The 26,130-nt window shown below is 46.0% G+C and overlaps 1 long non-coding RNA gene across 2 annotated transcripts in view; it reads right to left on the bottom strand.

The window, feature by feature from the left end:
- The window catches only part of LOC138273087 (uncharacterized), a 286,519-nt gene that overhangs the window by 193,737 nt on the left and 66,652 nt on the right, over positions 1-26,130 (bottom strand). For both annotated transcript variants that reach the window (XR_011200273.1, XR_011200274.1), the window contains exon 3: positions 10,479-10,511. This is a non-coding gene — a long non-coding RNA (uncharacterized lncRNA). The remainder of the gene's footprint in view (positions 1-10,478; positions 10,512-26,130) is intronic.

Below are 26,130 nucleotides of genomic sequence, written 5' to 3' on the forward strand. Positions count from 1 at the left end.
CTTCTGTCCCCTGGGTATGGCCATTGAGCACAGTGGCATTTAGGGAGGGGGCCCAAGTGAGGCCCACTTATGCCACTTAAAAAAAAAAAAGACTTACCTCAACTTACCTGTACTTACCTGGGATGGGTCTCCCCATCCATGGGTGTCCTTCAGGGGTGGGTAGGGGCGGCAGGGGGTGTTTCTGGGGGCAGGCAAGGGCACCTGTGGACTGCTTCCATGGTCAGAGACCATGGAAATGAGCCCACAGGTCCCTTAACGCCTGCCCTCACCCAGGTGTTAAAAAAAAGTGCAAATCAGGCTGGGTGCCATTTTTTAAGGCCCGCCCCCTCCTGTGCATCAAAATGACGCAGGAGTATAAATAAGGCGCACAGACCCTAAAATCATTTTTTGGACGGCAACACCTACCTTGCATGTCATTAACGCAAGTCGGTTGCCTGCATTCAGAAAATGAGCATACAGAGGAATTTTGACGTTCACTGGGTCGGGCGTCATAGTATAAATATGGTGTAAAGTTTCCGCTGAATTTGCATCAAAGTTTTGTACACAAATTCGGTGCAACAGAGTATAAATATGCCCCCAAATGTGTTAGGAGCATACCAGAAGTATGCTCTGAGCATACTGGAGTGCTCATATTGCACAAAATAGCAGGCATGTCCATGTTCATCATCACCCAGAGGCCCTCAAAGCCTTCTGTAGTTCCACCTTCCTGGTGAAAACCTTTGTAGATATTGCAGAAATCCTTCAGCTGTTGCACAATGTAGGACTCTAACCTGATCAGCTCGAAGTAAATTACTGTAGGTGCGGCTTCTCCAGAGTGCAACATAATTTATCAAAACAGTTAAAAAAAAGCCAATTAGGCAGAATTAAAAAATCACAAAATGCCAATATGTACAGGACGGACCACATTTTTGCCATTCAGGAGGAATAGGTTTGAATTGGTCTAAGTATGGAGTTGTAGTGAACACTGAATTACAATATAGTATTGTACAAATATAAGTCTTATCCTCACTGCTGATCTGTACTGTTAGGAATTGGGTCGTAGTTGGTAGAGGTATGTCGTCTGTCCAAGTAGGGATCACAATCCTAGTCAGGGTAAATCAGCCAGAACAAGCTATCTGAGATTCCTAATTGGAGCTGGAAGAGTGATTTTCCTGTGATGTTGGTTCCTATTTAATTCATAAATATCTAGAAGTGATGGATGCTTTTCAACACATTTGTTTCCTCATTCTTCATTTAGTTTGTTTGCCCATTTGCTACTGTTTAGTCCCTGGATTTTGATGTGCTGTAGGTAGAGCTTCTTTACGATTTTGTCTGAATTTTTCTTTCTTAAATCTCGTGCTCTGCTCTTCATCTCAGCATTATCCTTCATCCACAATCAAGAGCCAAGTCTGGGAGTTTCTTTTTGAACGTTTGTGTTTTTCCTCTTCTTTGGAATGCTCTTCAAAAGACACTTGACATCTGTCATGTGCTATGTGAAACGTGACAGTGTGGCTACAAAGAGGAGCTGCCATTTTCTTCAGCAATTAAGATGATGATTTGACAGACCTTCTCAACGTCCAGTAATTGACACACATTAATAAATACTTCCTTTCACAAGATAAAAACATAAGATGAAAAGAACTGTGGTATAACATTGGCAAATCATTGAGAATGATAATGCGGAAAAAATAAGAGGAAACCTATGGTAACAATTTAAGAAATATAGTCTGTAGGATATTGTGGTGGCGGCAGATGTAAAAGCCACAAAGAAAGACCCTTACATCTGAAAAATGTGGACATAGCCTTCCCTAAATTGTAATTGGTGTAGCAATATGATACGAGCCTCAGAACATTATCACCTTGATATTGGGATATTGCTTCAAGATTACACAAAATGTGACATTGAACAAGCTGTATGACCATTAAAATGCCCTAATGGAAAAAGTATATGTGAAGTAAAAAGTAAAAAGAAAAATTTAAATCCATTTGAGGGCCCATAAATCAGATACAAGATGTAGGAATGAAAAACTTTTGTTAGAGGACATTTTAGAGTCAAAAAACAGAATGCATCACAGATGAATATCAAGTATGTGACTTTGTTTCATGTGGTGGCTTGCAATCTTTGTTGAACGTATAAATTATACTTTTTGTGAAGTAGTAAAACAAAGATTATGTTAAAAAGCAACATAAACATGCTATAATATATTGATATTTTTGTTATGGGAAAGTCCCCTGCATGAAGCTTCAAGCATGCACTCCTTTTGTGATTCACCCAAAAGTGAGTCTTTTGCGTGTTCCTGACCTCTTCTGATATCATTGCATTCACTCACCATCAGTGTATGATGGCTGTCATCAGCTTTGAGTATTAAACAAGGCTGGAGGTGATGACAAAACAGGGCACGTATAAGATTTGCTTTGAGATTGCAAGTGGCCTACTGTTGTTGTCGGGTACAGGCGTACAGGGTACAGTCTTATGCGAAAGAGTCCCTCATTACACTTTGTGTGCGTGAAGAGGGTTAAAGGTTATAATTAAAAATGAACCCAGCATTTTTTATATCTCATTTTATTATAGTTTACTTTTTTTTTCTTAATAGATAACAGACATTACATTTGTCGCCCACAACACTGGGCTTCATGACATAGAACAATTAACATACTCTTCTCCATACATTCCATGTCTGACAAACAGTACAACATAGGTAATCTCCATTAAACTTTGGGGGAGAAAGAACAGATCCCTGCATCTAATGACCATGGGGATTATCTGCTCAGTTCAATCAGCATGCCTCTGCATCAGACCCAGTCTCCCCAAACTTTGGAGTATTTGCAGGGGCATCCATTCGACATGTAAATTTAACCTTCCATTCAAAATGTAACCTTCCGTTGCAATGGACCAGCTCTTTCTTCCAGCCTTCTATCTATGGAGCCTCTTGATTTTTCCTGTTTTCATCAATGTCTCTATTTGCGACCGAAAGGACAATCCACAACAATGCCACCATCTTATACCTAGTATTGTCTAGGTCTGCATGTATATGTAGGAGTAATAACTTAGGGTCCTGTGGAAGTCACCAACCAAAGACCACCCATCTTAGAAAAGACTCAATCTCAGAAGGGGGCAACAATCTGCAACTCTGCGCCTTATGTAGTAGGTCCCCCTCATGTGTCACACATAGAAGACAGTGTGAGGAATCTAATAATTCTCCTTCCATAATCTTTGTCTTATTCTAGATTTGGGAAATGTTGCGCTCCTGTAATTCCTCAATTACTATTTTGTCCTCTGAGGTACTGAAGTCTGGCAGTTCTTTGAATCCACTAATAAATGGTGTCAGAGCATGACAAATCTGTAGATATCAGAAGAATTCACTGCAACAAAATTAGATTTCAAGCCTGTAACTTGATTAAAGAATTTTAAGCGTGTCCCCTGCATCACATCTCCCAATTTAGGTATCCCAGTTGAGTCACAGGGGGAGTTTATTTCTAGTCCAGAGAGGGATCTCTCTTGTGAGTTTGTTTTCCCACCTCAGGGACTTTGTTGCAACATGCAATAACCTCAGTACTGCTCTAACATCTGGTGGGAGAGCTAGGTGGGTCGTACTTCCATAAAGACGGTAAAGTAACCTTGCCATGCCCATCACTTGGAGGCAAAAGGATAGTCTCCTTCAAAGCCATACCCTCACTCATTATGGATAACTAAATGGGCTGCTTTATAATACAAAGCCATATCAACTATGAACCCATCCTAACTTTCCACTGAAAACATGCTGCACAAAATAGAGGTTGGAGGTAACCTGCCAAACTAGTATTGTGTATTGCTAGCATTCTGGGATCCTTTGTGATGAATCAGACATCATGGTATGGGAAGGATGCATGGAGACAGCAGTTTCTTTAAGTTCAGAAGCTTTTTCTGTATCGTGCCCTTTTGTACTTTCAGGTGTTACCATCATTAGATTTGTGGAGGACTTTGGTAGATTTGGGACAGCTGTCTGTGATAAAGGTTATGCTTTTGCTAACCCTAGAGCTCTTGCTCTGAGCCATTAATAGGTGGGGGCTTCTATCTCTATTGTGCCCCTGCTTTGAGATTTTCTAAGTGGAGACTCCCACTCTACTCCCTCCGGACCAGCACCACCTGAAGGCAAGAGCGTGGCAGACCTATCTGGGAATGGATGTAGAAAATGAATGGGACAACCACAATCCAATCTCAGGACTACACCCATGAAATACACAAAATCTGACTCCTAGACTATTATAAGAGAAGGACTGAAACTACTGATCAGTTGTCTAGGACTTCTAACCAACCCACGATAGTGACAATCTCCAAGTTGTTGAAAATTCTGCTGAGTTTTAGGGCTAGTGTCTCTGACAGCAGCTTCTCTGTCAGGTGGGTGAGGCAAGCACTGTGGTCAGCCTTAGCAAAGAGTCTGTTGTATCTGCTATTAGAGGGTTGGTGGAGGTATCCATGCAGGAGGAGTCTTTCTGGAGAAGCCCTGGGATAGATGATTGGTGGGAGAGCTCCCCAGAGAAGCTAGCGGACCCTAGCAAGTGAGAACCACACCACAAGCAAAGAGGGAAAGAACTGCTGCAATGAGACTGTGGGGAGCCCCTGCTGCATGCATCCAGTGGCTCCACCACCACAGCATGTGTTTTTTGGCCCTCCTCCCTAGCTTGGTCAGTACAGTGCGGTTTATGGCAAGGACTGAGGGAAGCCTTAATCACATGGGCCCAGTTGTGATCTACCCAGGACCTGCTGTGCCCCCAGGGCATACTGTGCCAAAGAAACCTAAACCACAAATCTGCAGAAATGCTCAAACTGACGTTGACTAAACTGCAATCCCGGTACTTACAAGTGCACCCAGTGATCTTTCAACCTCACCAATATGTCCCTGGCGATGCCACAGTGTGGCTCTAAGGACATTTGTAATCCATCTACCACCACCAACATCACATTTCATGGATTTGTGGGTGGGCCAAGCTCCTTGTTCAGGCCAGGGTTTGTTTTGCCCAGAGACACTGCCTTCAAGAAAAAACACATGGAAATACTCAGAGACTAACCTCTGAGTTACTAACTGGAAAGTGAGTCACTCACTAAGAATCAGAGAGACAGCACCTGACTATATTTCCCATTTTCCCATTGTCATTAGAATCACCACCCTCAGAAGTTGAAAACTTGCATTCCAGAGGATCTGTTTGCGCAGCTTTGCTTAGTAGTGGAATAAACTACTTGTTCATTTCATATATTTACTAGTTTCTCTGTACATTGTTGTGGAAGGATTATCTAGCAGTAGATGCTACTCGCAGATAGATCCAGCAGCAGGGCTCCATGTACATGGCTGAGCAGATTAGCCATGACCATGACGCATATTGACTCCGGGGGAGCAACAGCAGACGAAGAGCACTAAGACTACCACTTTTGGATAGTCCGGGACTCAGGCACGAAAACCCTCTTCCAAGCTATGTCGGGTGATAAAACATCTGTAAATGTGCTAGGACGGAGCAGCGAAGAAAAACAGAATTTCTGCAGGCTAGTGGAAAAAGTCTGAAATTGAATAAAAACTGAATAAGGCTGCAGCTTCAGTACCAATGACAAGCTTTAAAATATCACAAAACTACCATCCAAGGTTTGCTATAACTGTTAAGGGGAATGAATTGCTGGGTGGGGAAAGTATTTACAATCTGCAGGTAGAGACAAAAGTTTTGATACATATCCCCAGAAAGTCAGGGCTTAAAGAGGGGTGTCAGGTAAGCCCTTAAGAAATTCTAAGAACTCAAAAACTAAACTTCTTCTCACCATTGCAGAAGAGTCAGGCACTACAACATTTATCAGATTATTAGTTTCTTCAATCAGGTGATTGATGCAAAAGTTATGGCTGACATATAAGAAGATATAGGGCTCATCACTAGTCTGGTGGTCACTAGGCCAACAGACTGGACGATGGTGGTCAGATCGCCACCAATGCAGCAGTACCAGCGCCACATAACAACCCTGGCGGTCGGGCCACCAGGGAACCACCAGCTCCGCCAGGGTCAGAGATCCCGGCAGTCTGAAGGTAATGGCAGTTCTAATCCGCCAGGGGAGTGCTGCAAGCAGCGCTGCCCTGGGGATTACGACCCCGTTCTCCGCCAGCCGTTTCCTGGCAGTACCACCACCATGAAAATGCTGGCAGAGGACGGGTGCAGGGGCCTCCCTGGCCAGCATCCTCACAATGTTCACTGTCTGGCTTGCAGACAGTTAACATTGTGAGGGTGCTGGTGTACCCTGCAGGCTATAGCATTGTCGCTGGCTTGATTACGAGCCAGAGACAATGCTGTAGCCTGTTTCCCACTAGGCCAGTGGGTGCATGCCAAGGTTTCTGCCCGCTGACCTAGCAGGAAATTCGGATTGACTCCAACAGGGAGGTCGCTACGTAGGCAGCAGACACCCTGTCTGAAGTTTGGCAGACTGATTTTTCTGTTCACCAAACTCAAATTTGGGCCCATAGTCTGTTTAAGTACATTGCTTACGAATAAAGTATTAATAGCCTTAAATGAGATGACCAGTTTAGTGAAATTATGGAAGAAAGAACTTAGGGGCCAGATGTAGCAAACGTTTGCGACTTGCAAACGGGCAGAATCGCAAATTGCGACAGTGCAAAATCGGAAATGGGATGCAAAAAGCCCATTTCCGACTCGCAAAAAGCGATGGGACCCTTTTGCGAGTCGCATCTGTTGCGACCCCATTGTGCGACCCGCAGTCGCAACCCATATGCAATTGCAACTCGCAAATTGCGACTAGTCGCAAAAAGCCCAGTTTGCATGTCCCATTTACCACTAACTCAGAGCAGGTGGTAACCATTACCAAAGTATAAAAGGAGACCCAGAAGCCATCTGGGTTACTCAAGATGGCGGAGATATACCTGATAGCAGTGAGGAGGAGAGTCTACGCAGCCCAGCAGAGGAGGAGGAGGGGCCACAGACAGGAGAAGATATATAGAACAAGGCAGACCCTTTTCCAGCAAACTGAAGAGGAGATCTATGATAAATACAACCTTAGCAGTGCAGCCATTCTAGAATTAATAGATTTACTAAAGCCACAGCTAGAACACAAGACCCTGCGTGGCTGCGCCATCCCTACGCATGTGCAAGTACTATGCGCACTGCACCTCTTGGCCTCAGGGAGCTATCAGGGGGTCATTGCCGTGGCAGGTGGGGTATCCCAAAGTGCAGTGTCAAGGTTCCTCAGGGCATTCCTAGATGCCTTAGTCACGCACAGGTCTCACTTCATATACTTACCAAGGAATGAGGCAGAAATTAACAGCACCAAGCTGGACTTTTACTGCATTGCCCACTTTCCCCATGTCATTGGATGTGTAGATGGGACACACATTCAAATATGCCCCCCTGCTAATCTGGAACACATTTTCCGCAACAGAAAGTGTACCCACTCACTCAACATACAGGTTGTTTGTGATGCCCATTACGTCATCACGGACATCGTAGCTAAGTTTCCAGGCAGTACCCATGACTCATACATTTTTAGGCATAGTGGGATACATCAACGCCTGGAACGTGGGGAATTTGGAGACGGATACCTCCTAGGTAGAGCCACAGACACTTGCAGACATACACACAGGTGCACGACTATCTGGACTTCCTAACAGTGTACTTTTGTGCCCAACAGGTGACAGTGCATATGCTCTAAGGCCATGGATCATGACTCCGTTTTTAACACCAAGAAATGAATCTGAGAGGCAATACAACAGTGCGCATAAGAGGACCAGGAACCTGATCGAGCGCACCTTCGGACTCCTGAAGGCAAGATTCAGATGCCTCCACAGCAGTGGAGGCGCCCTCCAATACACCCCCCTTACCGCATTCAAAATTGTGGTCGCATGCGCCATCCTCCACAACATAGCCACCCGACGTGGGCTACCTCTCACCCCTGCAGACCCAGATCCTGATGATGAAGAGCAAGAACAACCACATCGCCATCATGGGGACAGAAGTCTAGCTAATCAAGGCAGACTGAGATGGGACCACATTGCAACGCAATATTTTGGACGGTACGTGTAAACTCCCACCATACTCACCCATTAACCAAACACTCCTTTTGTTAAGTGGAAGTAAAATAACTGTTTTAATAATGTAATGAATGAACTATATACAAGATGAAATTGTCCATGGGCAGGGAAATGCCAACCAGTCATGTGGCACATTAACGGCATGTGCCACATTTATTTCTCCTGGCTGTTCTCTAAGATCTCCTGCCCCTCCTGCCAGCCTGGCTGGTCCCTGCTGTGTCCATGGTGCTCTGCCTACCACTCCTTAGCACCCTACTGTCAGTGGCAGATACACTGCTCACTGTGGAGCCCTCTTCACTGTCTTGGGGTGTTTCCCCGGTGGCCCTCGACATCTCCTGTGTCTCCATTAGTTCTATTATGTGTGTGAGACGTCCCAGGCCCCTGGCAACATCCCCAGCAAAATTGCCCATCTCTATTTGCAGGCCAACTGTCCTCCTCGACAGGCCTGTTGTGTTGATGGCTAGCCTGCCGATCGATGTGGCCATCCTGTCCAGTCTTAGCATTATCGGCGATCTCTGCGCCGCCCAGCCTCTGCCTGGCCCAGCAGTCCGCCCGCCAGTTCCCTGATGGCAAAGGCAATGTCCCCAGTGTTCTGGCACATCAGGTCCATACGTCTGTTGAGGTGCTGCATGCTTGCATGGTTGTGTCTTACAAAGCGGTGCAGCACCCCACTAATCCTGCCCAATATTCTGTTCTGCAGGCGCTGACCCCGCAGCAGATGTGCCTCACTGCTGGTTGGAGGAGGTATCCGGGATCCAGATGCTCTTGCCCTGCGACGCCTGCGCAGTGGTGGCTGCCCTGTGCTCCCACCCGTATCCTCCCTGGCTGTTGCTGGGGCAGCCCCTGGCGTTGTTGTTGCAGCAGGCGTTACCACTGCAGGAATGCTGCTGACTGTGCAGCTAGGGGTGCTGGAGGGTCCTGGGGTGTCCTCCTGGGCCTGGGTGCTTGGGGTGTTGGGGGTGTCTTGCTGGAGACCTGTGGGACATGGGGAACACACTGTCAGTGTCTAGTATCTATTGCACAATTCCTAATAAACATTTGCCTATGAACTGCCTATTTGACTATATTTCCCATAATGCATCATTCTGGCTTTTTCTACCCTGAAATGGAGCTAATTTGGTTGTGCATGCACCTGTGTACATGGTGGGTGGGGTATGACATTGATAGGGGTACAGGTTTATCACATGGTACTCACCGGTTGATGTGCCGGGCTCTGAGGTGTCCAGGTCCCCAAATCCACACACTGCCTCCGGCTCAAATGTTTCCTCAATCCTTTCTTCAAGGGGTGTGGGTGGTGGCACAGATGATGGTCCCCCTCCAGTGCCTCTCATCTCCCGGACCCTCTCCTTGGTCCGGGAGCGGAGGTCATACCACCTCTTCCTTATGTCCTCAATTGTCCTGTGGCTCACACCCAGGGAATTAATTTTTTCTTGCATTTCCTGCCAGATTTTCTTTTTGGTGGCCTCAGGAACAGTGAGGGCTGCTCTCCCAAAGAGCTCATCATGGTGCTGACAACATTCCTCGGTCAGCACCTCAAGCTCCCTCTCAGAAAATTTGATTTTCCTTTTTCGTGGGGTTCCCTCCATGGCTGCTGCTGCTTGTTCAGTGTGAAGACTGGCAGTTATAAAAGGGTGTGGTCCAGCCTCCTCCCAGGTGTATTAGTGAACTTCCTGGCTGTGATGTCATCATCATGTGCCAGGAAGTGTTTCCAGAGTGTTCTGGTGTGCTTTCTGGAGTGTTCTGCTGCACCTGCAAGCAATTTTGAAGGTACTCGCAATTTGCGACACCCACTCGCTAATTGCGTGTTCGTTTTTTGCACACTCGCAAACAGCGACCTCGCAATCTGCGGACTCGCACACAGCGTTGCCAGTCCGGCTGCGAGTCGCTAAATCGGACCGGTTTATTTCCTGGCATTCCAAATTGCGACTCGCATTTTGCGAGTCGCAATTTTTATTTTTGCTACATCTGGCCCATGGGCTGTTAACATAGGGTTAAGAGATTCTACACAAAATACAACCAGACTACATTTAAAAACAGTTTTCATATACTGCCCAATATTAATGATACAGGTTTAATCCAAATGCCTTGGAAAGGGCAAAGGGCACAGGAGAACCCCACCCTCTGCCCTGTGTCCACTAGAACACTCTCACATTAATAGACTCACCTCACCCTCAGCCCCCTCCACACCTGGCAGCATGGAATAGTGGTTAACAGGTTAGCAGAAGATAAAACTAGCTTTAAGATTTCAGAGGGCAATGAAGGGGAGATACAACATGCATGCTCAACATTAGAGGAAACTATTGAAGAGATAGTAAGTAGAACCACCATCTTGGAAGATGCATGCAGCAAACAAAAGAGAAAGTTAAGAGGAATCTGAAAGAAATTGCACCGATAAAAACACGCATGAAATACATTTTGGTAAATTTTGAAAGAATTGAGACTCACTCTAGGAAGAACTTCTTGAGGGTCTTCATAGTACTACAAGGGAGCAATATCAAACAAAAATTGTGATAAGTCTTCTTGAATAAATTATTCACAGGAAAGAGAGTACGATATACCTAGAAAAGGATATCTAAACAATGCATGTGGACCTCTTTAAGCTTAACCCCAACAGAAGAAAATCAAGGAATATTTTAGTCTGCTTCCAGACCTACTCAGAGATCAGATCCAAGGTTTTACACTCATCAGCAAGACTCTGGTATGAGATTAGGACATTATTGAGAATTCCACATTATGGGCAAATGACTCCAATTTGGGTTTGCATCACTTAGGAGAATTGACTTTTTCACTATTCACAGAATGTACTAAACACCAAAAAGTATTGCCAATATGTCAAAACAAGCTGAAGGGAGATGTAAGAAATGTAAGCAAATACAAGCTGACAACATTCACATGTTTGTGAGTTGCCCAAATTTACATATTGGAAATAAATAGATAAAATCTTCGCCGAAGTCATTAGAGGAGAAATTAAGGTAGACCTGAACTCAATTATTTTTGGTATTAGCGATGAAACTGAGCATGGCACTTAAGCTGTAAGAACTAGATCATGCCAACGTCCCAGCCCAGAACAATGACTATACAAAGCTTTTTATGTCTCTGACTTGAATACAAAATATAACAAAAACACCAGACCGACAACATGGTTTCCTTTGTATCAATGGTGGAATTTGGAGCAGGTTCCATAATTATACCATAAAGTACTCTTGGACTACTTAGGTGGTCATAAATGAGTCATGGCCCCTGGAGGTCCAAGGAAAGACTTATTACCATAGGACAAATCAAGAATCGGACATGTCATGAGAGGGTCAATACACCAGGGGCCAGATGTAGCAAAGTATTTGCACGTCGCAAACGGCGAAAATCGCCGTTTGCGAGGTGCAAATGCCTCTTTGCTATGCAGAAATGCATATTGCGAGTCGGTACCGACTCGCAATATGCATTTCCGACTCGCAAATAGGAAGGGGTGTTCCCTTCCTATATGCGAGTCTGAGTGGTATGCAATACCATTTGCGACCGCGTACGCTGTCGCAAATGGCATCGCAGTTACCATCCACTTCAAGTGGATGGTAACCCACTCGCAAATTGGAAGGGGTCCCCATGGGACCCCTTCCAGTTTGTGACTGGACCCACAAATATTTTTTCAGGGCAGGGAGTGGTCCAAGGGACCACTCCCTGCCCTGAAAAAATACAGAAACTAAAGGTTTCGTTTTTTTTTTAAGTGCAGCTCGTTTTCCTGTAAGGAAAACGGGCTACACTTAAAAAAAAAAAAACTGCTTTATTTAACAGCAGTCACGAACATGGAGGTCTGCTGACGACAGCAGGCCTCCATGTTTGCGAGTGCCTATACTCGCTATGGGGCCGCAATTTGTGACCCACCTCATGAATATTCATGAGGTGGGTCATTGCGACCCCATAGCGAGTTGCAGTCGGTGTCTGAGACACCGTACTGCATACCAGTTTGCGAGGTGCAAAGTGCGAGTCGCATGGACTCGCACTTTGCACCTCGCAAATTTTAAATTTGCTACATCTGGCCCTAGGTGTTCTAAATGCTAAATGAGGACAATGAGGACTATGAATTTATTGCATGCAGGGTGGGTAAGAATTTGTATACAAATTATGGGCTAATACAAATGACTGAAGGTTGCTTTGAATAACCTTTTTCAGAAATTGCTTCGGATGAAGTGGGAATTACGATTTTGAAACTCGTTTTTCCTGAAAAATGAAAGTGACTAAAGTAATTTTTGTGGAAAGCATTTTATACATTGAAACTATGGAATGCTAACATTTAAATAAAACAATGTTTGTTGGATCCTAGTCTGAGTGCTCTTGTAGTTGAAAAAAATCTCTCCAAAAACGCAGCTGTCATGTTGCTATGCCATGGCTCACTAGCTGTCAGTCTTTGTTTCAGCGAAGCAGCTCCAGCCATTGAGGTGGGATCCACTTCAGCAGTAAAAACCCACAGACAGAACTTTACATATTAACGGTCGTCCATAGCTGAATTGGTGGAGGCAGTTCCTCCCATATCTTGTCCAAATGATGGTTGGCCTTTTACCGTCTAAATCAAACCCTTGGTCCTTTTCAAATTTGAGGGGGCAATTCCTGAACATTTTCTATTCTATAAATATTTTAACACAATTTATTAAATTGTATTAAGCATTGTTTGACACAAATACTTTCCATGCCCATTGGGCGCTCCACAGATCCTTCCGCACTCTTCCATGTTTACAGTACCAGTGGTAACCACATACTAAATTAATGTACCCAGCTTCCTGCAAGACCAAAGAGGTGCAGAAACATGTCACATTAGTTCACCCTTGAAGATAAAAAGAAAAACATTGACAGCCCCTGAGAAACTATGTAGAAAACATCCTAAAGAACTCGGTCTCATTCGACTCAAGTGTGGGAGAAATCCTGCTAAATCCACTTTCGTCAGAGCCAAGGAGTGAGAGAACAGTGAACTGCTCAAAGGGACTCTTCGGCTCTCTAAAACAGCAATCCTATCACTAAACCCCACAGAGATCACCCTTCCGAATACAGAGCATATTTTATGCCTTCGCTCGCTCTGGCTCGATATGGGTTTCAAGGACACTCTTAACTGATTCAAAATACATTCATAAAGCAGATTCCAAAGTGTCAAAATTGTCAAATATGTGACTCGACCCAGCAAGTGTATTAAAAAGCATAAAATAAACAGATAATGCACACTGCTACGTCATGGTACCAAAAATCTTGTGTAGAAAAACTTTAACACACAGCTAAACACACTAAACACACAAAATTACCGTAGTTGTTAATTAACAGCAAAACTAAACTATACAATGATTGATAATTATTTCTGTAAAGGAAAAAACGAAATATGTGCTTTATTTATGCACATATCACATGATCAATACAGTGAAATAATCATCTATCTAAATGTAGACACTCAACTGAAAAAAGAGAGAAGTCATTGCTGGAAGCATATTTTGCAAATCCCCAACAGACTGGCCAGATCCCTCCGAGCTCCTTGGCCATTAGCATGCACCCAACCTTTCCTTCCGACAAAACATGAGTGTTTGATGGTGTTATAACAGCCGCAGTTTTTATTCAAATAACAGTTTCAATCATAGTGTTCAAAATTATCCCCTGAACATAAAAAACATTATTGCCAATTGTCGGTAGATTCAGTTCAGTCGATTCCGTCCAAGGCAGCACCTCCTGACACACTGAGCGAATGTCCCATTTCAGCAAGGGTCTAGCACATCCTGCGACCTCTAGGTTACACCTTACTGCCAAGTATTGTCTGCGGCCCTTGTGCCTAAACCAGGCTGCAAGTGCTGTGTCCATCCTCTGTTGACCCCTTGCTGACCAATAGTCTGCTTCCTGTGCCCCTACTATGAGACATCCCAAGGCCACGCACTGGAGCGGCTCCTTCTTTGGGTATTGCCTTCCCTCTGCTGTCCTTCTGCGCTTCTCTGTCATGCTGCCTGTGGTTTCTCGCCATCAGGCAGCTCCCCCACTTGCTCCCCCATGATCACCTAATTGAAGCCTAGCAGCTCAAGCACCCCTCCCCCAATGTTAAGCAGGAACAAGCCCATGCTTACACCCATCAAGTGTACCCTGTCCTGTTCCTAATATCTTTGTGTTTTGAGGTTGATAAGCTCATACCTCACAGATCCCAACCCATTCGCCTTGCACACCTTAGATGTGGTAATATTCAACTTCTTTGTGGATCGTTCTACTGCTACATTATCCACCGCTCCCCTCCATTTGAATTGAGGTATGATCTCTGACCATATCAGCTCTGCTGGTCTGGTGAGCCGGGTACCACTGTCAGTCTGGTTATTATAGCTCTGACTAAATCCCTATGCCCCAGTCAACTGGGTCATTCTACCCAGATGTACTACTATTGCGTCAGGTTTCCCTTCCCATCGCACTGCATTTGAACCGGAAGGCAGCAGGTGTTCCCATTGCATACTCAGTTTGCTTTTCCATTGGATCACCATGTTGCACAGCCACATTCCCTCATAATCCTTTTGCGCAACACCCAGGCTATGCCCTGTCGACGAATGAGTGGCCAAATATCTGTACCCTGCATGCTTGACTGGAGGGACCTGTTGTGAGAAAATCAACTCAGCTTGTCAGGCTAAATATAGCCAGAGAAGGCCCCCGACACCCACCGGCCTACTTGTTTGATGTATTCTGAGTTCAGGTCATTAGCAGCCACAATGGTTGCAGCGCCTATGCAGAATCAGTGTGGTGCGAATTGTTTCAATGGGAGGCCAGTGGCACTAATGACCATTGTAAGGACTATGTTAAATTGGAAGTGGCTTAGGTATGATCTGTCCTCGTGCTAGAAAAGTGGTTGGCAGGCCTGGATGGTACTCTTCGGGTAAATGAGCATGCAGCAAACGGGGCATCATTCGCTGTCTTCCATTTATAAATATACATTACTAGAGGGTCAAGGTCGTCAAAATGGCGGTTGCACTCTAGGAGTGCTCCAGGACCCCTTCATCATCCATCCCAAAGCCATGCCATTGATCTTGCTACCGAGCCCCAAGCAAGCTTTAGAATCTTTCCTGTTGTCCACCCGCATCAGAATGGGCTTTGTTGCTCGGAATGAGAGGCTGGAGCTGCTGCGAGGAAAGATGGCGGCTACAGAGGACCTCTGAGGTGGTGTGAGCGAGGAGAAGTCAGAGCCCCTGTGTGCGAGGGGTAGAGGCCCCATCCAGGGCCTCTGCTGTTTGGTGGACTAAGAAGCAGCCCATGGCCCCTGAACCCCCGATCGGATCGGGAGCGGGAAAGAAGTAAGTGTGGCTGCTTCCAAGCACCTGCAGGGGAAAAAAACGGACACTACCACCCCTGACTCCCAGGAGGGGGGTTTGGAGGCAGAGCGATGCCCAGCTCAACTAGCTGAGTTAAAGACTGTCCTTGGTGGCCCTGGCCTTGTGGGTGATCGGGGTGTGGGCGTCCACTCTGGTGTGGTGGGGCCTGAGTATTCCCTGCAAGGCCTCTGTCAAACTCTTGCTGCTAAGGATCTGGGGAGCCACAGCGGGCCTTTCAGGGCCCCTGGTGAATCGGAGGTCCCACCACATCTCATTGCTTCATGGAGCAGGTGTGCTGAGTGGTGGCCATCACCATAGAGCAACACTTGGTGCAGCATGGGGGTCTCCAACTCATCGCCTCGGGGCTAGATGTTGCGCATATTCTGGGGACCCCTATAAACAATTTGGTCTTTTGGGCCACGACCCCACCCATGAAGTTATCTGGCACAGGTGTGGGTGCGGGGCAGTGGTAGGGATATAGGCCCACCTGCCAACACAATCACCTTGGCCCCTGACCCTCAGTGGGGGTTTAGGCCCTCCTGACACACAGATAAGAGGAGGGGGATCAGCCCTGGGTGCGAGCCCCCAATGGAGGTCTCCTTTGACTGCATTGTGGACATCAGACAAGCTGCCGCAACAGAAACTCTCCCTTAGAGCGGTCACCTCCTGGGAGCTCAGTATGGCCTCCTGCTACCGTGCAAGTTAGGCGTCAGAGACTGGGTTGCAAACATATGCTGGGAGAACTAATCCCTTCTGACCATGGACCACTCTGCCCCTAGAGGATAGGACAACTTTGAGGTGTCCCTGGGACCCTCTAGCTTGCAAACAATGCACCTCAACTCAAGTTATTCAGTAACTTGTGCTGTGGCACTGTGGTGGTGGGCAGGCTAAGCCCCCGCAAGAGAAACCAAGAGCCATGGGGAAGGATAAATCAGCACGCTCCACGTTGGCCCAAGTCCGCATGGATCACTATATGGCTGGCGCCATGGGGAAAACAGTGGGGGAGAAGATGCAACCCACAACTAATGACAGAGACTATTCTTCAAGCCATTTATATGTCTCAATCAGTGGTGGAAACAAAAATCGGTGAGGTCTGTTAAGATGTCCCCTTACTTAGACAGGATCTGCGCAACGCTGCAGCGCACATTAGCGAGGTGGAATCCAGACTCACCACAGTGGAAAACGAAGTGGGAAACCTCAAAGCACAAAGGACAAAGCTGCTTACGCTCACAACAGAACTCCATTGCCAGGCTGAGGATGCAGAGAATAGGTCTTGGCGTTATAACATAAGAGCAGTAGTTGTGCTGGAAGGATCAGAACTGCAACAAAAAGTGGACTTCCTAGAAGCCTGGATTAAGGAATGGATACCCACTGACCTCATTTCATCCTGGTTTGTGGCAGAGTGCGCCCACCGTGCACTGATGCCTAAGCCACCACCCAGTGCTCCTCGCAGGCCACTAATGGAGCGTATTCTAAACTTTTGTGATAGAGAGGCAGTTCTCTAGAAGGATCGCTCATGCCCAGACCTTCGCTGTAGGGACACCAAGGTCCATATCTTCCAAAATGATATGTATGAAGTCCAACAGGAAAGGCGTTCATATGCTGAGGTCAAACAGAAACTGAGGGCTGTGGGTCTCCATAACCACCACCTTTTCCCAGCAAGGCTAAGAGTAATCCATGCAAATAAAACATACTTTTTTGACTCTCCGGAGACGGCGTGACAATGGTTCACAGAAGAATGCCCCTGTCGGTGCCTGTTAGAAGCCCACATGCAACTGTCGGCCAGACCCAACCTATCAGATGCAGGAGCAAGACCCAAGACCCAAGGACCTGATCAAGGCGGCAACACAGAGGACCCGCCTCGGTCTCCTGCTCCAGGTCTCCACATAGGCTCGGGTGGATGCTCTGCAGGCCTCTTTGCCAAAAAGGATGGCTGGAACAGAGGAGGAACCTCCACTGACTACTTCTCACGAGCCGGAAAGACACTCCCATGCCCTATATCACAGCAACATTGAGTCTGACTTCTCTCTCGTTGTCCCACCATGTCACTTATTGGTTGTAACCCTTGAAGGAGACCACAGAATTAATGTTCCCCACGGGGAGAGACAGCCTATCATTTATCCTTTAGTGGAAGGGGTCCACCATCATCCTACTTTTCTAGTGTTCAGTTTGTAAACATTTTTTCTACATTTCTGTTTTTAATGTTTTCATTATTTGGGGGGGTGACAGATGCTTCTGGGAGGGAAGTATGGGGAGAGGTGAAAGTTGGGAAAATGGGAATCAGTAACGTTTTACTGTACGATATGTTGTCTGTTCAACCTTGTATGATACTTGATGCTTCCAAAGGTCCACACCTATGAACTTGTCTCTTTCTAAACTTTAGCTGCAAGAGGCACTCCACATGTCTTCAAATAACACACACAATAGAGCCTCCAGCTGGGCATTGGGTGACTGGTGGCCCTGGTGGGTTCCTTCTCTACCCCTCACGATTGCGTTGTTCAACCCTAATAATGGCACCTATTCGCACCCAATCATGGAATGTTAACTGCCGGCAAGATAGAATAAAGTGCACAGCAGTTTTCACTATTGCACACTGCCATTCCCCAGATGTATTACTGCTGAAAGAGACTCATCTTTTGAGCAGCCACCGTCCCTTCTTGGCCTGTAGGGGTATACAAGGCGGGGCACATCAGGAGCTCCAGGGGTGTAGCCATAGTGCTCCACATATTTCTTTCCATGGTAGTCTCTCATGCAGTAGGTGACCCTCAAGGCCACTTCCTAACCCTTACTGGCACACACGAGAGTCGCACAATTAATCTGACTAGTGTATATGCCCCACTAGTGGCGCTTCACACCTTTTTTCACAATCCGTCCTCTGATCTACTGGACCTCCCACAGAGGCTGACCCTGATAGAGGGGCGCCTTTAGCAGAGTTCTGACTCTCAAGCTTGATACTTTGGGCCCTCCCTCTGTGTCCTGATGTACAACAGCCCATCATTTGACAGACTCTGTCACATCATTAGGCCTGAGCGATGTGTGGCAGAGATGGCATCCAATACAGTTCACTCACACTTCTGCAGCCCATCACACTCATTCATGCATAGACTTGATTCTCATGCCTGCCCACGATTGGCGCTGCATTACCCAAATCCAAATCTTACCAAGAGACATCTCGGACCATGCGCCTATCCTGCTCCATCACGGATCTCCCAGAGAGGGCACACTGTGGCATCTTACCACATGGTACTTGCAAGATAAAACCTATGCTCAGGAGTGGGAGCTCCAACATTACTTTAATGACAATGAGGGCTCGGACTTCTCTACTGGCCTTGTTTGGGTTTCCAGCAAGGCAACGCTGCATGGCTTTGCTAAGGGTCATTTACGAGAGTGGGAAAAAGCGGGAAACATCCTTTTTTATGACTTTTTTTTTCCGAAAGTCGTGGTTAACGAAAGCGCAACAACGCTTTTTTTAACCACGACTCCGGTTTTTTGTGCCTTAACTACGTATGTTCTGAACAACGAACATGCGTGATTAAGGTACAAAGAAGAGACTTGGCGAAGGTAAGTGGTGGGTTTAGGTTTTGGGGAGTGGGTGGGGGGGTCAGGGGGTTTTAGGTTTTAGGGTGGGGTTGGGGGGTTGGGGCGTTTTTGGTTTTGGGGAGTGGGTGGGGGGTCAGGGGGCTTAAGGTTTTAGGGTGGGGTTGGGGGGGTGGAGCGTTTTTGGTTTTGGGGAGTGGGTGGGGGGTCAGGGGGTTTTAGGTTTTAGGGTGGGGTTGGGGGGGTGGGGCGTTTTTGGTTTTGGGAGTGGGTGGGGGGTCAGGGGGTTTTAGGTTTTAGGGTGGGGTTGGGGGGGTGGGGCGTTTTTGGTTTTGGGGAGTGGGTGGGGGGTCAGGGGGTTTTAGGTTTTGGGGTGGGGTTGGGGGGGTGGGGCGTTTTTGGTTTTGGGGAGTGGGTGGGGGGCCAGGGGGTTTTAGGATTTAGGGTGGGGTTGGGGCGTTTTTGGTTTTGGGGAGTGGGTGGGGGGTCAGGGGGTTTTAGGTTTTAGGGTGGGGTTGGGGGGGTGGGGCGTTTTTGGTTTTGGGGAGTGGGTGGGGGGTGAGGGGGTTTTAGGTTTTGGGGTGAGGCGTTTTTGGTTTTGGGGAGTGGGTGGGGGGTCAGGGGGTTTTAGGTTTTGGGGTGGGGTTGGGGGGGTGGGGTGAGGGATGTAGGGTGAATGGTGCCTATTGCTAATGATTTTATCAGGAATGCCTTTACAACGAAATATCGTTGTTAAGGCATTCGTGGTAAAATCATTAGTAGTAGCCACAAGGTCGGTGTTCCGACCTCGTTGTTAAGGCAGTAGTTGTTTTTGAAGTCGTTGTTTCGTCGTACAATCGGAAAAAGCCCGCCTGCTCCAACTTACCCAATTGAAAACCTGTGCTCTCCAGCCAGACACTAATATCACAAGGGGGCAAATACGGAGTGGACATTGGGTTTAAGACAGGAGGAGATATGTTGGCTCTCTCTTGGTGCAGCCAAACACATATGGCGAGCCACTCAGGCAAACATATGCAGATGGGGGGGACAAGAATGGTAAACTTTTATACTGACTTGCCTACCACCAGTCATCTAAGATCATACCGGAACTCGTGGATAATACTGGTAACAAAACACAAACTGATATAGTATAAACATTTGCTCAATACTACTGTTAACTCTACACCGTCCCATCTCAACATGACCCTGAATACTATCAGGCATTCCTTGAGGAACTGTCCCTCAACTGCATTTCCTGCTCCGAGTCAGTTGTTGGATGAACCCCTTACAGATAACATAATTACCATGGCTCTTGCGGAGGTGGCTTTGGGGAAAACACTTGGACCAGATGGCCTCCCAACAGAATATTATACCACATTTCATGAAATTTTACTCCCTAAACTGCTAGCTCTTTATAAAGAGGTAGAACATACTGGCTTTTTTCCAACTGAGCTAGATGCAACAACAATTGTGGTAATTTCGAAGACTCAACCTCCTACTGTGTCATGTGAGATTTACTGTCCCATCTTTCTTATCAACTGCAAGATCAAAATATTCACTACTATATTGGCATCTAGACAAAGTCATGTCCTCTCCACTCTGGTCCATCTGGATCAGTGCGGCTTCATACCAGGGTGAAGCACAAGCCACTTTATCCGAAGCCACCATGTGGCCCTTGCCCACCTTCCAGATAATTTAGCTCTACTATTTCTTGACATCAAAAATACATTTGATAAGGTGGACTGGGGCTATATGGGGGCAGTGCTGGTCCGTGCTGGGCTGGGACTGCCCTTTTGTGGATTGCTCCGTTCTCTTTACTCTTGTCCCACAAGAGTGCAGATTCATGGAGTCCTGTCTGACCCCCTTTCCCATCAGATGGGAAACCTGGCAGGGGTGCCCCTATTCCCCATCTTATTTGCACTTGCGATCGAACCCCTGGCATATTTGCTTCACACCAGCCCTTTGATCCAGGGTTGGGACTGAAGAGACAGGAGGGAAGATCTCATTGCCCTGTACACAGAAAATGTCTTCCTCTACTTAGCTAACCCTACCTTTACTGGGCCCCGTTGCCTGCATCTCCTTCATACCTTTGGCGCAGCCTCAGGCCTCAAGCTGAACCCCCTCCAAGTCAGTGCTGGTGCCGCTAGCTCCCTCACAGGACTGCTTTGCCTGGTACAACGACATCCCTATCTCTCACTTGAGTGTGAAATACCTGGGTATATGGGTGTTCGTGCTTCCGGAACTAACGTGGAATCATAATCTAGAGCTCCTGATGAGGAAGACCTTGCTAGCTGGCAACACTTAGCTTTAAATGTAACGGGCCGGGTGAAGCTGTTTAGGATGATGGTCTTACCACGGTTCCTTTATGTGTTTCAGAACGGTGGATGAGCCGACCCTGTCTACTGTTTGGAACTGTTCCTTATGGGTTTCATCCGAATCCTAACAATACTTTACAGGGCCCTGATCCCCTAAGAAACTGCCCTTATCACCAAACTGACACTATTGGCCTGGAGAATAGCTCTGCGCTACACTCTGTGGCTGAACAAACACTCAACAAACTCCTCTCTGGCATGGTACCTGGCTCTGTGATACACCACAGCTGCAGGGCTTTACACAGTGGGATATCATTGGCTTGTCATTGCTCGGAGATTTCTGGTCCGGTACATATAAGAAATCATTTCATGAAATACAGGTTGCCTTTGCACTCACAAACATGCAGTTTTATAAGTATTTTCAGCTGCGCCAAGCCCTTTATTCCCAGGTTCCCAGAAGAACCCTTCTACCAGAATTCAATCCCTTAGAAGCCAAACTCCTTATGGGGTCATAGTGGCAAAGGGTAAGTATCTCAAATTTACCGCACACTTATCCATAATAATACCTCAGGAGACTTCACCTCTCTTAGATCCTGATGAGAGGAATGGGTGAAACCCCTCTAAGAAGAAGACTGGTGGGGTGCCTTAATGGCCCCTGGAACACTTACTACCTCTACAAGTCTGTGGCTAATCCAGCTCTACTACCTTCATGCTGCATACCTTTCTCCACAGAGGCTTCACCATGCTGGTCTGCGCTTGGTACCTGACTGCCCCCGCTGTGGACTAACCCTGGCTGACTTCTATCATAAGCTGTAGACTTGTGTCTCAACTTAGAGTGACTGGTTGGCTGTGGCTGTGGTGGCTGAACTTACAGGGTTTCTGGGATGGGAGGTTCCCTGTTCCCGAATTATGATCCTGGTGGGGGTGTTGGAGGGTAAGGGTGGCACGAAAGCAGACAACACGTGTTTAGGGACAGCCCTCATAGTTGCTAAGAGAGACATTGTGGCCCACTAGAAAGCATCCAACCCTCCTACTCTTACACAATGGCATTTGAGTTGACTTGTGTCCTCAACAGGGGAGGTCAGTCTATGAAGCCAGGTGTTGCCCTCGAAAACATAATAAAATATGGGGGAAATGGCTGGGACAAATTCTCTAGGGTGCACTGGTGGGGAAGGGAGTGTGAACACATTTCCTTGTATGGAGAACAAAGGCTGCTGGATGTGGCATTGCTATATGTTTGTTGTAAGCGATGGATTTGATGTGATAAGAAATGTACATGCAAGCAAGGTATTGTGTGTATATATATATATATATATATATATATATATATATATATAATATTCACTGAAAAAAACAAAGGTTGCAGGGACGTTATAGTTAGGCTTACATTGTAAACTTACAAAACCATGAAAATTCTCTTGTTATAGTTAGAGTTATCTCAAGTAACTATAACTCTTGCCCTAAAGTAACTACATTTCCTTCCCTCGCCATGTACAGTTTCTTCTTAAAAGATTTGCAGCAAATATTACATTGATGTTATTAGTGATGTTATCAAAGATGTCATGAGTGCTGTAATTTGTGGAGTAATTAGCAGTGGCTGGAAATTTGGCAACAATAGTATTTTCACCATGTTGGTTGAATTAACATACATGCTAATTATATATATTGACTTTAACATGGCGCATTTCTCAGTTTATAAAGGTTGATTATACAGCAAAATATGTTCTGAGTGGAAAGCTGCTGGAGTAAATAAATAAATATTATTCTCAAGCTAGAGTGCTGTTTTTTTCTCTTGATTGTGAGGAACATGTGGTTTTATTATAGTTATAGTTAGGACCTAGTTTACATGTAAAAGTGTTTTTTTACTTGCCCATATCTTTGGCACCGTTTGACAAATCTTCACAAAATTTCCCCCAAAAAATTGTCCCAGTGATGCTTGTTGCACACTAGAGTTTTGGGGTGATCTGACAAGCGGAGGCTGAGAAAAAGGGGGGGGTCAAAAAAGTTGTGTTTCCCATGTTAATTCCCATAGGACCTTTAGACAGGACTACAGCCAGAACCACTGGACGAAATTACACAAAATTGCTTTCGGCACTCAGATTATGCCTTCACTTATTTGGTGAAAATCTGTCCAGTACTTTAGCAGCTATTAAAGAGAAGACAAATTTGTATATATGGGCTTGCGACGATTATGTGATGATCACGATGTATTCACGAATACACGCGACAACAGAGATGCTGTGATTGGCTGGGTTTGAGCTGTGTAGAAAGCTGTGGTCACCATTTTAGGGAATGGTTAATGGTCCCCCTGGGCTGAAATTTGGGATCTAAAGTGGCATAAGGGGTCAGGGTGGAGTTACTCTTACCCCAGGGCTGTTATATAGGACACTATAGTGGTCTAATTAAGACCATAAAATATTTTTTCATTGAGTGTTACGATAATCGTGAATAAATCGCGATGCTCAGCACTGGCCCCTTTGTAACATAGCAACACCTTCATGAATATCGACGACAACAAAAAATACAGTAATCCATTCAGACAATGATGCACCCACTTACAAACCCACTGTGAGCCTTGTGTACCCACTCACAGACCCACTCAGACACTTGTGCACCCATTCACAGACCCACTCAGACCCTCACACACCCAGTCACAGACCTACTCAGAGACTCACGCTCCCACTCACACACCAACACAGACCTGACACATCCACTCACAGACCCACTAAAACACTGACACAGCCACTGTCTGACCTACTCAGACACCCACGCACCCACTCACAGACCCACACAGACTCTCACACACCCACTCACAGACCCACTGACACCCTCATGCACCAACTCAAAGACCTGCGAAGACACTGACGCACCCACTAAGACACTGATGCAAACACTCTCACACCCAAACAGAGACTCATAGCCACTCTCACCCCAGATACCCCCTCTTACACCTATTTTCACACCCATGCACGGTAAAGGACCGTGTACAGAGTAGGGTTGGGTATTTAATGGGGATGGCCTCAAGGGATGGCTGCAGACCAGGCTTTGCAGGCAACCCATGCTGTTCACGGGCGGAGGCTGTGCACGGTGCAAGATTGGGTGCTTATAGGGGGTTGGCGGAAGAGCCTGCCCACAGGCCCTGTGACCAACTGCTGCCGTGCACAGCCAAAGGCTGTGGGCGGCAGTTGTTGGATTAAAGTATAGTAATGGAAATTACTACACATTAAGAAAACCTAGAAATTCACTGAGAACACAAAGGTTGCAGGGACGTTATAGTTAGGAAATAGATTTTTTTTTTAAATAGCATTTCACTTAAAAAACAAAGGTTACAAGGCCGTTATAGTTAGGAAAGAGAATTTCAAAAACCCTAGAAATTCACTGAAAAAATGAAAGGTTACTGGGGCGTTATAGTTAGGTTCTGAATTTACTCATACAAAACCATAGAAATTCAACTGTTATAGTTAGAGTAACTATAACTTGTGCCCTGAGGCAACTATAACTCACACCCTTGCCATGCACTGCTAATTACCCCACAAATTACAGCACTTGCACCATTGATAACATCATTGAAAAAAAGTCACTGTAATATCTGCAGTAAAATTATTGATCATATACCTGTGCTGAGGGCTTTATCCTATACTGCTCTGGAGTGAGCCCACACTTCAGGATGAGGCATCTCTTCATATTGGGATAGGACTATGTCTCACCCTCTTCTATGGTCAGGAGCCAATCCCTTCTAGATACTGGGATCAGCGCCCATAGCAGTGAACCCCAGTACTGAGATAGAACTGTCCTCAACCTGAAAGCCTCGGCAAAGGCTGTCAGCCACTTGTCAATGTCATTACCCTCTTGGTATTTTGGGACAACCCCTTTGGGTGGCCTGGGGTGAATCCCACCACCCCTGAACACTTCAACCTCTACTTCTTTGCCGCCATCTCTCTGTTCATCTATTGCCCACTTCTTCTTTTCTAGAGCGAACTTCTCTGCCTCTAGAGCTCTGTATGCCAACTGGGCCTCAAGCTCTCTTTCTCTGGGGGACAGGTTTGACGCTTCATCTACCCCAACTAGCTCTAGGCAAGGCCCTGGTCAATGTGTGAGGGATGACCCCTCTTCCTCCTCATCACTGAGGTGTAAGGCTCCTCACTCCTCTGAGAGGTTAGAAATGGCATCCTCCTGTCCTCTCCCACTAGAGCCTTCTCTTTGCCTACCTGCTCTAAGGCCCTAAGGGACATAACCAGCTTAGCCGTCCTAATGTTAGTGGCTGCTGACAACCCCCTTCCAGTACACAAGTCCCTAAACTGGACTACACTAAGTGTGGGTAGGCTAGCTAGATCAAGCTCTATGGTATATCTATGTTTTGTGTCACTCAGACAAAACTTTGCAAAAATTGAGTCAGGAAATTAGGAAAATTAGTAAAATGTATTGAATGGAATTAGTCCAAATTAAAAATCAAAAAAATATTTGCACTGAGGCAATTAAAAAGAGTTGTAATTTGCTTCACTCACCACTGTATTATGATATCAAACACAAGTACTGGATTCCACTGCTGCCACCAAAACTGTTGGACAGTGGATTATTAGTAAGGACAGGTAGGTACCTACGCTTAGTAACAGGTCACAATCCCCGCTAGGTCCAATTAAGGTCTCAATAAATGAATCCTTGCTCAACTCTTAGCAGCTATGCTTACGAGCAATTAGGCTTAACTTAGGGTGTGTAAAGCATTCAATATCAGCAAAACTGTAAATAAGTAAAATACAACACTCAATAAAAATCTGACACATTAATAAAAAAAGAGCTATTTCTATCTTTAAAAGGGCACCAAAACAGCAAAAATCCAATGTAGCGAACCAGAGATATGATTTTTTGAAGATTAAAATTGGAACTAGTCCTTAAAAGCAAATAACACTCAAAGGGTTGAGGCCACCTATGATGTAACACTTTCACACTTACTTTCAGAAGTCTTTC

Source organism: Pleurodeles waltl, chromosome 2_2 (genome assembly GCF_031143425.1).
Source record: "Pleurodeles waltl isolate 20211129_DDA chromosome 2_2, aPleWal1.hap1.20221129, whole genome shotgun sequence".
NCBI lineage: Eukaryota > Metazoa > Chordata > Amphibia > Caudata > Salamandridae > Pleurodeles > Pleurodeles waltl.